The sequence below is a fragment of the Ahaetulla prasina genome, chromosome 1 (assembly GCF_028640845.1).
Source record: "Ahaetulla prasina isolate Xishuangbanna chromosome 1, ASM2864084v1, whole genome shotgun sequence".
Taxonomy (NCBI): domain Eukaryota; kingdom Metazoa; phylum Chordata; class Lepidosauria; order Squamata; family Colubridae; genus Ahaetulla; species Ahaetulla prasina.
The window spans coordinates 249,114,678-249,129,993 of record NC_080539.1 but is presented as its reverse complement, the minus strand read 5'-3'; the positions used below and the strand labels follow the sequence as shown (position 1 = coordinate 249,129,993).

Here is a 15,316-nt window from a genome sequence, read left to right as displayed (position 1 = left end):
GGTACCTCAAATGGGCTAACTTACAGGATATATCCAAAATCTGAGACCAGGATCACTCCTGTGGAATTGAAATTTGGCAAAGTTGTGGGTGCCTCAGCACTACTATGCTTTCCGAATACACTTCCCAGAAATCTGAAGATTGGATTGGCGCAAGGGAAGATGTAAGGGTGTATCCCAACCTGATGGTGGCAACACTGACAGGCAACCAATGCCTGGTTGCTTTCAAATCATGCTGATGTTTGAATTTTCTTAACAGCTGTGAGCAGCAAGGGAAAGACAAGGGAGTGACTTGGTTTGCCTGATGGAGTGGTAGGGTTGGCTGGGGGACACTGGTGATTGAAGGGTAAACACTCTTCCTCCCTTGGAGGGGGCTCTTGACGACACACCAGGATGGGGAATGCAGGTACAGTTTTCTTCATGATCCTTGGCTCACTTTATTCCCACTCTCTCCCAGCAAAGTGGCAGGCAGTTCCATGGGACAGTCAAGGAGGAGGAAGAGCTATTTTCAACATAAACAACATCAATAGAGAAGTCAGCAGGAAGTCAGAAGTCACTCCTGTTCCCACTGCATTTTTTGGCTGCCCGTGGTCACTCTGTTTCTTTGCTTGAGTAAGAGAATATCTTGGTTGCGGATTGGCTTTAAGACTGAATGTCCATTAAACGGTAAATGGGACTTTGTGAGCCAAAAAATACACTTGTACATGAAAAATCTTTATTTGATAACAGCGAAAAACACTTTTCTGGGGAAGCACCAAACACTGCTAGGAAAACAATACCTGTTATTGCCTGAAATTTGGACAAAACTCATGAAACAGTAGACTCATTCCATTAAATCAAAGCCTGCTAAACTGAGTCTATTAAATCAAAGATTTAATGTACCCCTTGATTTAAAATCAGAAACCTTATGTACTACTATCTTGACTAATTATTTTTACACCTGTCTGTTTTAAAAGTTTCAGTTCACATTACTTTTTTCTAAATTAATGGTAATCACAAATTGTGAACCACAATTCACTATTATGAAACCAATAACAATGCTATCCAGTACTAAAATTCTTTGGGGGGTTTTCAGAACTATGTCTATGGAACATGGAGAGGGGAAATATTTCATTCCTCTCTGCATATCCAGATATTGTCCAAAGTGACAGAAAAGGTTCCAGAGCATATTTAGGAAACACGGGCAAACAGGCAGCAAATTGCTGCTATGCAAATAAACCTTCATTTATATTACCTTGGATTTCACCCTAAATAATATTTTTAAAAAACTTTAATTTTATGCAGTGAAAGATACAATATTCAGGGTCTATCAAATTAACACTTTTTGTAAACATTGCACAAAAATACTTTTAAGAATAGCATATTTATCAAATCTGACAATATAACAGATGGTATCAAAATCATTCCTGCCAGTAAATCTAATGTTATCGTCCAAAATTCCGGCTAAATTTAGACACCTGAGAGTTTCATGAAGAGGACAATCCTGAATGTTATAAATGTCCTATCTCTTTGTGAAAATAATTGTTCCGCACACATAAGGACAGAAGAGCCATCCTGGTTCAGGCCATAGGTCCAACTAATTCAGTGACCAACTGGGTGCAATTGAGAAGAGCCATCCTGGTTCAGGCCATAGGTCCAACTAATTCAGTGACCAACTGGGTGCAATTGGGAAGTTCACAAAATTGAATTGGATTTTAATTTTTCCTTCCATCAACCAATTATTACAGCCTGCTATTTTTCAGGCATAGCAAACATCAAAGAGTATTATTAGCCATTGATGGCTTGGTCACTGTTGACCTTACCTATACTCTTTTAAAATCATCTAATGGATACGTCGAGCACTAAAACTGTCAGAGATGGAGGAAAATTTTCTTGTTATTAATGCCATACATGATCTTATAAGGTATACCTCCCCTTACTCATCTTCATTCCACACTAATGAAACCCAGTTGCTGTAGGTTTTCCTTATAGGAGATTTACGCCAATTCTGAACATTGTGGTTGTCCTGTCTTCTAAATCTATATTTTTAAAGGGTGACCAAAATGATACCTATCTCTTCATAGACACATTTAACATTGCAAAGTTCATTTTCTTTCTAAAGATTTCAAGCATCAATTTGCATGTCTTTTCTAACAGCAGTTGATATTTTCATCAAATGGTTGACCATGACTCCAAGTTCCCTCTTCCTTCTTACTGCAAGGTTAAAACCCAGTAACATACAGGTAAAGTAATATTATGTCAGCATAAATATTTTATGCTTGTCTGCATTGAATGATATTTGCCATTATGGAATTGTTAATTTCATCCGAATAGCCTCTTTTGGAGGACTTCACAATCTTTCTTTTTCAATTGTTTATTCTAAGCTTAATATCACCAACAGATAAAACCACTCTCCCTATTTTATATCATCACTCTGTAGTGATACTGTATAAACCAGCTACAAAGTTATAAAGCATTGATCTCTGGTAGCGTCTCGTAGTGAGAACTGGTGAGAATTGCTCACTGATTCCTCTTGAAAGATGATTTTTTTTTTGTCTTTAATAGCATCTGATCTTGTCCATTTGCCACTTTGCCACTCCACTGGATGTAGAAAGCTTCATTCTCCTGACTGCTATGGCATCATCATTGTGGATTGGGGTAATGCTATTTCACCCAAAATGGTCACTCCCAGCTTCTCTAATTCAACTGCGTTGGGCCTGCAGGAACAAATTAGTTTGATGACACCCAAGCACTCATTGCATTAATCACACACACACACAATTTCTGCCAAGCAGTGAAACCATGACACAAATGACATTCTGTGCAAAAAACTGAATATCACCACACCCTTTCTGTTTGTTCTTTGATATATTAATTTTTAGATATTCTCCACTGCGCTATGCCATCTAAAGTTTATTGCAAGTCATTTGAAGTCTTAGTCAACAATATGGCATTGTCTCCATACTAAAGTTTATACTATCACATTTATATTACCGAGCAATACTCGTTTAATGTCACCAGAAGCATTCTTGATATCTTTGCCCAAAATAAGCACAAGTCAGAACACCACACATCCGTATCTTATTCCATGGTCAATCTGGAACCATTTGCTAAGCATTCCATTAAATCTTATCCATATTTTACTTCCATCATATACAGCTCATACTGACTTGGTTTTTAGCTAAATGAATTCTTGCCAAATCTGAATCTTATTAATCAGACTTTTCACGACGTAAAGAAAACTGAATTCCAATTCAGTTACAGTCTGTTTTGAGTGCTTTTCCTACTTCAGCAATTCTCTGAAAATTAAATTTTAACTTGAAATGTCAGGATTGAGGTTTTGTAATAAAGTACTTGTCAACCAAATGCCTTTCTTTTTCATCTCCTTGTTCTGCTACATGTTCTCCTGCTTTTTATTCATTACTGAAATCGCATCTCAGGGTCATGGCAAATATATTTCACAGTCTTTAAAACACAAAGACTATTGTTTTCTAAAATAGGATATGCCAACTCAGTATCTCCAAATTCATCTAATATCTATCTTAATTATATATTTAAGCTGCCTATAAAAAGAAACTATGTTTAGATGTTTAAAACTTAGCACAATGAGTAATTTAGGAGTTTCAGAAGTTATTAGCAGATCAAAACTGTATTTTAACTGAATATATTGCCATTTAGAAGGTTTGGGGCAATCTAAATTCTTCTTGCACTACATCAAACGTTGAAGAAGTTACTGAAAATAACCTGGTCCACAGCATTAAAGTCATTTTTGCATAAATAGGATGGAAGGAAAAGGAAAGTGTATGGTATAGCACAATACAGCAATTGTCTACAATTGTTTAATTCAGATCATCTCAAAGTGTCATTTTTTTATGTGCACAGAGGTCAAATTTAAACTTCTGTTCCTAAGTGCTCCATATAGCTCTTGAAATCTTTAATTCCAGAAAAAAAGTTGAAAGGAGAAGTAAGTTCCCCACAAGACAGGAGGGTTCATGTCAGTGGTGAAATCCAAATTTTTTACTACTGGTTCTGTGGGCGTGGCAGGGAAAGGGTACTGCAAAATCTCCATTCCCACCCCACTCTGGGGCCAGTATTTGCCGGTTCTCCGAACTACTCAAAATTTCCTCTACTGTTTAAAATATTTACTGTCAGAAAAATCAACATAAGAATCCTCCTTAGACTATTACTAGAGATATAATATTTATTTAATATTCTTACCATAAATAATTGAATTTTAACTACCTATTATATCAATAGAAAACTAGATTAAATTGTCTAAGATGCTTAAAATAAATATTTTCCAAAAAACAATATCAATATATTTTTAAAAATGCCCCAAGTTTGACAAATTTTATAGATATGCTAGATCCAATAAATGACAATCTATCAAACAGCTGTACACCATTCTTTTCCACATTCCACATTCATACACCCTTTGGTTTTGAAGTAATTCAGAGAGGCGCAGACTAGTTCCCAGCCTTAGTTGTATCCATGCCACAAACCTCACAGGCTATTTTATGAAAAGTAAGATCTCTGATCAAAACGGCTGCCAGAATTTTGCCATCCAGGAGATACTTGCAATGTGCAATTATGCAGCCAGGATGTGTTAGTACTGGGAGAGGGGAAAAACGCTATAGAATTATTTCTTAGCCAATAAAGCCATTGAAGGGGCTCACTAAGTTTTAAATCATTTACGTGCAACAATACAACTATGGCAATGCCATGCTATTTCTGAATCATTTTTTTTCAGCCTTGCAAAAGATACAGCTTTCCATACAGAAAGATCCATCTGAGTTTAATACACTTACTTATAATTACATTTTTTTGTAATTTAGCTTTAAAACTAAAACTCATGGCACTGAGGAGTTGAACACTTCCAAACAGCCTACATATTATTAATGCATTATGCAAAGGTTGGGCAAAATTGATAGTATCTCTTAGCTTATGAAATACCAGCTACTAGCCCTAAAGGATAACTCATGGTAAGATTAAACAAGATCAACAGAAAATGCACTAAACTGAGTCAAGAAAGTTAGCACCCACCCCCCTCCTAGAAGAATGAAATATTTTAGGAAATATTAAAAAGGCAGAATATGATATTTCCCTGGATGAGAAAAGGAGAAACATGTTTTAAAGACAAAGCAGCTCCCTGCCACCCCCATTCAGCTCCCAGGTGATGGGATTAAGACATGGCCGTCAGGACATGATAGGATTAGTCCTCTACCTATCTAGCAATAGAACTCACCACATGGCATCTGGGGAGATTACATCACCCAGCAAGATTCAACCAAGCCTAGGACTCAAGACAGCCTACAAAGTTACGCCCGCATGGCTCCAAGGGAGTCTGACAACCAATCAGAATACATTTTTTTCACAGGAACAGGAAGCTCCAATGCGGGGCCCAAGAGAGGGTATAAATTTCTCTCTCCCTCTCCCATGTGCTCAATTGCCCAGGACCTCAAACCATGTGGTTCTGTCCACCATTAAACCATCTTTCCAAACAGCTTCCACGTTTCCAGTGTCTTCCCACTTGGAACTGAACCCAAAAGGACATTTCTTCCAACACCAGCAAACATACTTGTAATTCATTAAAAAGTAGCTTTCATCAATAGCTGCTTTATTTTTAAACTGCTTATGCAGGTTGCCTCTTCTGTGGAGAACATCTTTTTTAAAGACCTGGCTTTTTCCATCTTGTGCATGGAAAGGTAGTATCTGAGAGAGAAGGCTATGGTGGTAAAATGTTTTGGAACCCTTCAGAATGCAATACTGCAATTCCTTAATGCAATCACACACACACACTCAGGACCATCTGCAAGGTTTTCTCCACAATATCCTAGTCCTGAAATAGATACAACTGCTTTAATGAGTTGCATTTGCACCTGAATCACCTCTTCCAAATAGGAAGTTCAGTTAGGGCAGCCTTATAATTTAATTTAATTATTAATTAATTATTAATGTCTTTATGCAGGACAGCTATTCTTTTTCAATGGCAAATAAAGCTGTTTCATTTAAACAGGTAGAAAGCTGGTGAATATACATTTGCAAAACCTAACCCAGTTTCACATATTTTTTGTTTTGAAGATTACTGAGTGAATTTAAACAAGGCCAAATTTGACCCATTGTGTACAGTTATTAGATTAAGGCTGCTTTCTCTCATTTTTAGTGAGTGTACTAAATGAATCAATAAATGTGGAATTCTTTGTGCCCAGATATAGCAGCTACAGCCCTTCCTAGAGCATCAATTCCTGCAATGTATTTGACTTACCCAAATGCTGCAGTGGGTACAAAATGCAGTGGCTCATTTGTATAAGCTTGAGAGCCACCATATAACTGGTTTTCTGAGCAGTTCATTGGCTGGCAGTAGGTTTCAGGGTACATTTTGAAATGCTTGTTTTAAACTTTACACCTTGGTGCTTCAGTATGCACAGAACTGCCTGCTTTTGCTAAAATTTATTGGTCTGGTTTATTCAGCCAGAATAAGGATGCTGACTGAGCATCCTTGCCAGTGAAATCAGAAAAAGGGGCTACAACTTGGTATTTTTTTCTAGATATGCTCTAGTATTCTGGAACCTATCTCCAAGGATCCGGCCTTCCCTAACACCCTTGAAGAACTTTTAATGATGAGAAAGAAGGGAGTTATTACTGAATGCTGGATGTTGCTAGGGATAGGATTTTTTTTATGTTTCTATGTTTCATGAGTAATTTCTGTAAACTGTCAAGAGACCTTGGAGAGTCAGCAGTATAGAAATGATATAAGTAAATAAATAGGTTTTCAAAAACATAAAAAGTGTGGCGCTGGGAGAAATCATATACTACCATATCACCAAAGCTTCCCATGATTGACTGCTCTATTTTCCAATTTTAAAAAAGTTTTATGAAGAAAATGTCAGGGATTTTTCAAATGCCAAAAGATATGATATATACCTTGCAATCTCCAAGAACCTTTTAAACAACTCATAGCTTTTTAAATGACTCGTGTATCACATGCCACAGTTCTGTTATATTAACACTAGCACTGATAATTCTCTAGCTAATTCCCTATAAATATTTTTTTATTTTTTATTTATTTTGTCATACAGTATATATAAGTATAAGCATGAAATAATTATACAAGATATAAGCATATATATGAGTATGAGTATGTAATAACTATATTAATTGGATATAACGAAAGGAAACAATAGGACAGGAACCCTAGGCACGTTTGTGCTCTTATGCACACCCCTTACAGACCTTTTACGAATGGGGTGAGGTCAATGGTAGATAGTTTTTGGTTAAAGCTTTGGGGATTTTGGGAAGAGACCACAGTCAGGTAGTGTATTCCAAGCATTAACAACTCTTGTTACTGAAGTCATATTTTCTGCAATCAAGATTGAAGCGGTTAACATTAAGCTTAAATCTATTGTTTGCTCGTGTAAAACAGGTGGGTTTTTTAAATAATGCATTAGAAATAATAGTTCTGAAAATGGTTTGGGGTCTTCAGTTGGTATAGGACACTGCTGCCAAGATTTTTTTTAAAAAAACCTGTTCATAGCTTCACTGTTTCAGAGCTCCATTAGGTCCTGGTCCTCTTCCAAACCCAACAAAGTAAAGAACTGGTGGTGGTTTTTTTTTCCTATTCAAAGTTGTCCAGCAGCATTCTACGTTTTCTCCTTGTCTTTTCCCCTTAAACCATTACAATCTGCACCATCTATGTCTGCAATTCTTCATTACACACAGTTTTTATGCACATTTTCCCCTCTTTGATCTACCTCTTTCTGCATACTGGACAGGTTTTTTGTCCAGCTGCCTCTACTTATCATTGAAGTAATTTACCAGTGGGAAACTACCCTCCCCCAAGCATCATGGGTACTTTGGGCTGTGAATTTTATTGGCAATTGTCTTTAGAACCCTAAGGACCTTTATGGGGCAGGGAGAGGGCTCCAAACATTTTCATCTCCCATTTTCAACAATATCATAGCCTCCCACTATCTCTTCCCCCCCCACCCCCCAGATACAACAGAAAATCCTTTAAGAAGAGAAAAACAGATACACTGCAAAGTATCTTTTGATTCAAAAGATTTGCTACAAATCTTCCATCTGAAGATTTGTAGAGCAGTTGACAAAAATTCATTAGTGAAGGTGGGTGGCATCATCCCAAGACACCAGGAGTGCCTTGAAGCACCATGAAGTTACCATGAAGTCAGCTTATTTTTGCCTTTCCCACTGAAGTGCACAGAATTTTTTTATTGGCCAAGTGTGATTGGACACACAAGGAATGTGCATATGTACCATATGTATATTATTAGGAGTATGAAGAAATTAAGGGAAAGAAAGGTTGTCCTTTATTATGGAAAAAGACTGCATCCATATGAAATTATGAGTGTCTGCTTCCATAAATGGAAAAAGACACTGTATGTATGTCTGCAAAAGAAACCTTTTCTCTCATCTATGTAAGAAAAGAGCAGAAGGAAATGATGTGTATGTGTGCAAGCAAGAGAAGGCTGCATATATTGGGCAGGTGCCCTCATTGCTCAGTTTTGCATACATAAAAATGATCCCCTGAAGACTTAATTTATGTGTCCTGGGGCTAATCCTATAAGTGTCTACTCAAGAAAGACACAGGTTTTAATACATAAAAAGCTTCAGAATTCTAAACAATTTAAAGACTATAGGACTGCATCATGAAGTGTTTACTTCTCTACTGTTAATGTGTTATATTATATATTTATATTGTATATATTTACATATATAAATATGCATATTTTAAACAAGAAGATAAAACTAACAAAGGAACAAAAGAGAAAAAGAAACAAAACAGATAATAAATAAACAGTAGAAAAAGCTGAAGAAATAGAAAAGAAAGTCAGATGTAAAGAAGTGGCTTCCTATAATCTTCACAGCAGATTATACAAATATACAGGTAGTCTTTGATTTACAACAGTTCACTTAGTGATCGTTCAAAGTTACAATGGCACTGAAAAAAGTGGCTTATGACTGTTTTTCACACTTACAACCATTGCAGCATCCCCATGGTCATAGGATCAAAATTTGGATGCTTGGCAACTGGTTCATATTTATGACAGTCGCCATTTTCTGGGGTCATGTGATCAGCTTTTGAAAACTTCTGACAAGTCAAGTCAATATGGAAGCCAGATCCACATAATAACCTTATTACTAATTTAATAACTGAAATGATTCACTTAACAACTGTAACAAGAAAGGTTATAAAATGAGGCAAAACTCATTTAACAAATGTCTCACTTAGCAACATAAAATTTTGGACTCAGTTGTATTTTTAAGTCGAGGACTATCTGTATTTCAATTTCTCTCTCCCAACTTACATTGTGTAATTTTTATTTTTATAATCTTCTAAACTGTCTAATCATCAAAACCATGCATCACAAGTTCCTTTTTTTCATTTTCATGCAAAAAGTCTGTAAGAGGTTTCTAGTCATCAATAAACGTAGATGATATCTTTAATCGAAGAATTTATTCCTTTCAAAAAAAACCTTGAAACTTCAGCAACCAGCGGGTAGAGTCGGATCTTTCCATTTCTATGCCTGTAATAATCTCGCTGCAGTAATCATATATTGAAATAATCTTCCATGGCTGCTTTTAAATTGTTTATCCATTAATCCTGAAAAGAAATGATCATGTGCATATAAAATAATTTAAAAAATTGAATTCAAATACATACTCTTAATACAGTGGATTTGAAAGACTGAACTGAAACCGGAACTTTATTTTTTAAAATTAATGGATAGATTTAAATTGCTTTTCCTAATGTTTAGACTTCTATCTGAAAAACCACCCAAGAATGAAACGAACAACATAACGATACACAAGTATACACACGGACCTACACAAATACACATTTTCGAAGAGTCGACCCCTCTTCAGACATACCAGCAGATGTCACTTCTGCTCTGTAATACTGCCTTCAATCTTCCTTTTCCTTATTTTTTTACCCCAACGGTTTCCCCAAATGCTACAACCCCACAAATCCATCCCGAGCGGCCCGAAACGTAATTCGGGCCTAGACCGAGGGAAAGGTTTTCTTACTTAAAAGTTCTTCAGACAATAAAAGACATGCTGGCCAACCAATGAGCCGGGTCGAGAAAAGGAAAAGGCGGGGCTTCAGGTAAGCAACATCCAATCTCCGCGGCAGACATATAAACCAAAAGCAACCAGGCCCAGCGAAAGAAGGCGCGTCCTACGGGAAAGGGAAAAAGAGAGGAGAGGGAGGTAGAAAGTCGGAAGCTCTCGCGAGAGTTCCCCCCCCCCACCACTGCCTCCGGTCCGCTCGCGACTGGGTGACTGCGCAGCTGCCATGTTGGTTGCTATGCTGCTGCCTGTCTGAGGGCAGGCGGGAGAGAAAAAAAAAGGAAGGAGGGAGGCTGGCTCTGGGGAGGGGAGGAAGACGGAGGAGGAGGCGGCGGCACCAGCACCCGCGATTGCTGCCAATCCTCGCGCCCCCCCCACCCCGTCCAATCTTCTTTCCTCAGCGCAGACAGGCATTGCCCTGCTGGATAGCTACCGCCTCCCCCCCCCTCCTTCCTCACCCTTGGGCTCCAGGCGAAGGAAGCGAGAGAAGAGGAAAGAAATCCTCCTTGGGGGTGGGTGGGGTTAGGCGGGGGGGGTGGTTTTCCCTCAGGGAGGCGACGACCGAACCCTTCTCTCTCTCCCCGCCGCCCCACAACCTTCGCTCGGTTTCCCCCGTGGCTGGGGAGGCGGGAACACTCGGTCGCCTTCCGCGTCTCCTCTTCCCTCCCTCCATCCTCGCCTTTTTCTGCTTGCAGGAGGAATGTGGGGGGGCCTTGAGTTGAGAGTGGGGCGCTGGGGGCAACGGCTGCGGGAGACCCCGCTTCCTTTCGGCCTGCTGTTACGTGGGGGCACAAGAACTAAATTGAACTGAGCGGAGGGCTTGAACTCGTCCCTTTTTTTGGGGGGGGGATACCCCCCCTTCCTCCTCCCCTCCACTTTTTTTTTTTTTACCTTTCGCCTTTCGAGTTGGTTTGTTGCTTCGTTGCCGTTCTCTGGAAGGACGAGGCTTGTTATATATGAAGGTAAGGAAATCTCTTTCTTTTTTTGTAATATACATATATATATATAGAGAGAAGAAACTTGTCAGGTTAACGTGGGAGACACCCCTCCACTGCCGCCCTCTTTTTCCTTACCGCTCCGAATATTAATTACGTCGTTGCTCTATGCTAGTAAGAGGTTAAAGAGAGGAAGGCGCCAAAATCGCCACTCCGCTCTCTGCGGATTGTTCGGGTCTTGAGTGGTTTGTGGGTTGACCCCGACATATCAGGCAACTGTGTGGGACAACAACTCGGAAGGTGCCTGGGGTTGGTTGATGGCTTGGAAGTGGCAGACGTTGCTCGCTCTCTCTTTCTCCTTGGGGGTCCGATGATTTTGAATTTCCTGACACCCCCCCCCCCGAAGAACACAACGTCCCTTCAAAGAACCCCCTGTCCGATTATATATCCGAATTGCTCCAGGAACAGTGGGGGGGGGGAAGGGAGAGAGAGACGGTTAGAGTTAATAAGCTGGTGTCTCGTCTGCTGGCAAAAGGCGGCGAAAGATCCCCATGACTTTTTATTATTGTTATTATTTTATTCTTCCTTTCCTTATTTGTGAAGCAATAGCAGAGTGACTGACATACCCGAAAATTAGACGCGTTTCGAAAACCCAATGGCTGTCTTGAAGCGTGCGGTGTTGCCTTGCGTCCTATTATATTAACCGGAGCAGCAGCAGCAAGGATTACGTTATTCTTTAGAGGGAGTGAAGAAACGACAAAAAAATTAGGTTGTCTGAAGGCATGCTGGGGTCCCCCAATTGAATTACTTAGTTGCAGAGATAAAAAGATATTTGGAAAATAAGTAGCAAAGGCTTTTGGAAATGGTTTATAATGTAAAAACTGAATGTATTTTTCCAGAGTGAAATTAAAATCGATGAAATGTTATGTTTTTTTAAAAAATTGAAAAGCCACCCTTTACCTTAAAGCATGTTTTCTGTAGCTACTCTGAGGGATAAAAATGAAACTAGAGTTATATTACTTTACCTGTTCAAAACATGCATATCTATATATTGAGTTACCTCTGTAAGGATTTGATAGGGCAATATCACAATCTCAGAGCAGCCACTTCCGCACCGGTATGGGTAATGTAGCATAGTAAAACGTTGATAAATCATTTGCAGTTTTGTTTTACAATTCTGAAGTAAACCTTTGGGAAGAGGAAAATATGATAGTCTACCTGAATACCTCATGTAAAACTGACTTTTCCCCTTTCTCAAAGGAAAAAAATGTATTGAGCTAGAAGCTGAGCTTCAGAATGCCATTCAGAAAAATAGAAAGGAATAGTGGTAGTACATGTTATATAGGGATTCCAGTGTGCAACTTTAAAGTATGAAAAGAGTCTTAAATACTAAAATTAAACTAGACTATTCTATTGATATATTAACTTACTTGTGGTTTTGTATTAATGTAGAAAATTGTTTCTTGCTTATCAAAATTCCAATCTATCGATTCTTTCTATGCCTAGCTTACATACTTGCTAAATGTACTTCATGCTGTGTTGTCACTTGGAAAGAAAAATGATTATATGTGGGCTATAATTTTAAATTTAGATATTGCTAATATGAAAATGATATACTCATGTGAAAGTAATAGTCATTTGTAAAAGTAGTATAATTAGAATTTTAGAAACATAAAATAGTAAAACAGTGTAACTTCAATATCAGCTTTCTGATTTTTGAAAATCCAAAACTATAGTTTGCATATATTAACTGAAAACCAAATAAAATAATTATATATATTTTATGTTAATATTTTTAGGTTACAATATTTTTTATTTTATATTAACTAAGGAAGCAATATATTTGTACTTTGAGACATTTGTAAAATCTTCAGTGTATTATACCAGGAAGTCAATAAATGATACCCATCAGATGTTTTGGACCACAGTTCTCAAACTCCTTGGCCATATTTGGATGTTGATGGAGGCTGTATTCCCCTCAAATAGAAAGCTTACTGCAGTAAGTTAGTTACTGCAGTTTAGTTGTGCACCACTTTTTATAATATAAATTAACCTTGGTATGTAATATAGCTTTATTAGTATAATCACATTATATAAAGATATGTTTATGTTTATTTGATTTTTATCTTACCTTTATTACTTTATAAGAAACTCAAGGTGGTGAACATGCATAATATTCCTTCCTCTTATTTTCCCCAGCAACAATAACCCTTTGAGATGTGTTGGGATGAAAATAAATGACTGGCCCAAGGACACCCAGCTTCATGCCTAAGGCAGGATTAGAACTCACTGTCTCTTCATTTCTAGGCCAGCACCTTAATACTATATCAAACTGCTGTACATTAACCATATTATAATTTTTGCTAGGCTCTGCATAGATCTGGATTCAAAATGTACGATGTGTCTCAGTGCATACAAATGGGCGTGCAAGAAGCAGCTATTGGGAACACCTTAAGGCAGCTATGTCTTTTCCTGGGCTCATGCAATTGCTTTCTTCAGCTACAGACAAACCCAGGAAAAGACATGGGTTTAAAATGTTTCTGCTACATGTGAATTAATGGATACCCTGAATTGCATTTTTTCTTTTGAATTCAGAAAACTGCTCAGCTCTTACACTTGTATTCATTCTTTTTAATTTTATATTTAATACAATTTTTTCTCAATACATTTTATGGAATAAATTCAAAGTATACATTGTAGTAGTCATTTTAATGATAAAACATACTTAGGATGTTTCATTGGAAGCCACATTACAAGTTGTATGCTTTGGAGGAAGTCACTTAGTTAAATGATGCTTTTTGAATTATCTCAGTGAATGGCAGCAATCTAGCTGTCCTTGATGATCTTGGAAGCTAAGCAGAGTTGACTCTTAATATGTGGATGGGTGCTCTATGATTATTTCACAGCTGATGGCAAGATTGACAATTTTTTAAAAATTCTTAGAAGAAGAAATGGTAGATCACTTCCATAAAGTTGCCAAGAAAAACTGCATGGATAGAGTTACAGGATGGAGTTTGATGTAATGTATTCTAGTTGTTTTAATTCTTGATTTCATTTTGGTTAAAGGTTCTTTTGGCATATCAGGCAATTAATATTTGGAAAAGATTTGTTTTACAAATGTTTTGTCATGTTCTGCTTTTATTGAAGACAAGTTATAAACATATTGAAATTAGACCTTTTGATGTTTTGCTAACAATCAGGGATGTATTCAGTTCAATTAATAGTGATCCACATGTGCAAACAGGTTTTTCTGCATCCTGTTATATAGTATGGGTTATCTATCACATCTGCTTAATTAAGTGGTTGTGGTGGTCTATTATCTCTGTTATTTTGTAAATCTGCTCAGTTTTCTCCTGTACTAGAATTTGAAAAGGTAACAGCAAAAACCTTTGGATTGGATGAAATGGGAGGTGTCAGTGTCAGGTTACCTGTTTATATGGAATAAGTTGAGAGGAAGGCAAAGAGAAAAGAACTACTTTGTTTATATGATAACGAGTAAATGAAATGGCATGGAAATGAACTGCTTTTACCTTGTGGATTTAGGCTACTCTCACTATAAGATTAAATGATGACAAGTATTTGTTTAAAGAATGCTATGGGTTTAAAGCCAACTGAAGACGTTTTAGAGAAATATTGCTAGTAACAAGCACTTTTATTTACAATTTAATTGGGGTTCAAATCTTTTCTAACCTTTAGTTTTGGGATAAAAACATTTCTTTATAGAGTTATTCTGCAAATATCTTTTTTTTTTCAAAAGGCAAAGGATGCACTTGTATATTGTATATTGTATATATCTCTTTTTACATCTACGCTTTTGGGACTACAGTACCCAAATTATGTGATGCTGCAAAATAAAAAAAAATAGCAACAAAGATGATTAGGGGACTGGAGACTAAAACATGAAGAATGGTTGCAGGAACTGGGTATGTCTAGTTTAATGAACTGGGTATGTCTAGTTTAATGAAAAGAAGGACTAGGGGAGACATGATAGCAGGGTTCCAATATCTCAGGGGCTGCCACAAAGAAGAGGGAGTCAAGCTATTCTCCAAAGCACCTGAAGGCAGGACAAGAAGCAGTGGGTGGAAACTAATCAAGGAGAGAAGCAATTTAGAACTAAGGAGAAATTTCCTGACAGAACAATCAATAAGTGGAACAACTTGCCTCCAGAAGTTGTGAATGCTCCAACACTGGAAATTTTTAAGAAAATGTTGGATAGCCATTTGTCTGAAATGGTGTAGGGTTTCCTGCCTGGGCAGGGGGTTGGACTAGAAGACCTCCAAGGTCCCTTCCAACTCTGTTATTATGTTATTACGTGGGTT

At 37.6% G+C, this 15,316-nt stretch overlaps 1 protein-coding gene and 1 long non-coding RNA gene across 7 annotated transcripts in view; one reads left to right on the top strand and one right to left on the bottom strand.

The window, feature by feature from the left end:
* Window positions 1-701: 701 nt before the first annotated feature.
* Window positions 702-14,106, bottom strand: LOC131204406 (uncharacterized). Of its 4 annotated transcripts, XR_009156593.1 has the most exons (5): window positions 11,136-11,542; window positions 10,954-11,040; window positions 10,021-10,171; window positions 9,300-9,595; window positions 702-2,693 (listed from the first exon to the last, which is right to left on the bottom strand). It is a non-coding gene; the product is annotated as an uncharacterized LOC131204406 (long non-coding RNA). The 4 variants fall into 4 exon arrangements; XR_009156591.1 differs by lacking the exon at window positions 11,136-11,542 and adding an exon at window positions 11,624-14,106 and having other exon boundaries at window positions 702-9,595; XR_009156590.1 differs by having other exon boundaries at window positions 702-9,595; window positions 11,136-11,549.
* PTPN4 (protein tyrosine phosphatase non-receptor type 4) overlaps window positions 10,264-15,316 on the top strand; it is a 135,562-nt gene continuing 130,509 nt past the window's right edge. For 2 of the 3 annotated variants that reach the window (XM_058195639.1, XM_058195648.1), the window contains exon 1: window positions 10,265-11,024. The gene's annotated coding sequence lies outside the window, so the exon portion shown is untranslated. Of the gene's footprint in view, window positions 11,025-15,316 lie in introns of all 3 variants that reach the window. The other variant, XM_058195629.1, reaches the window with a different exon arrangement.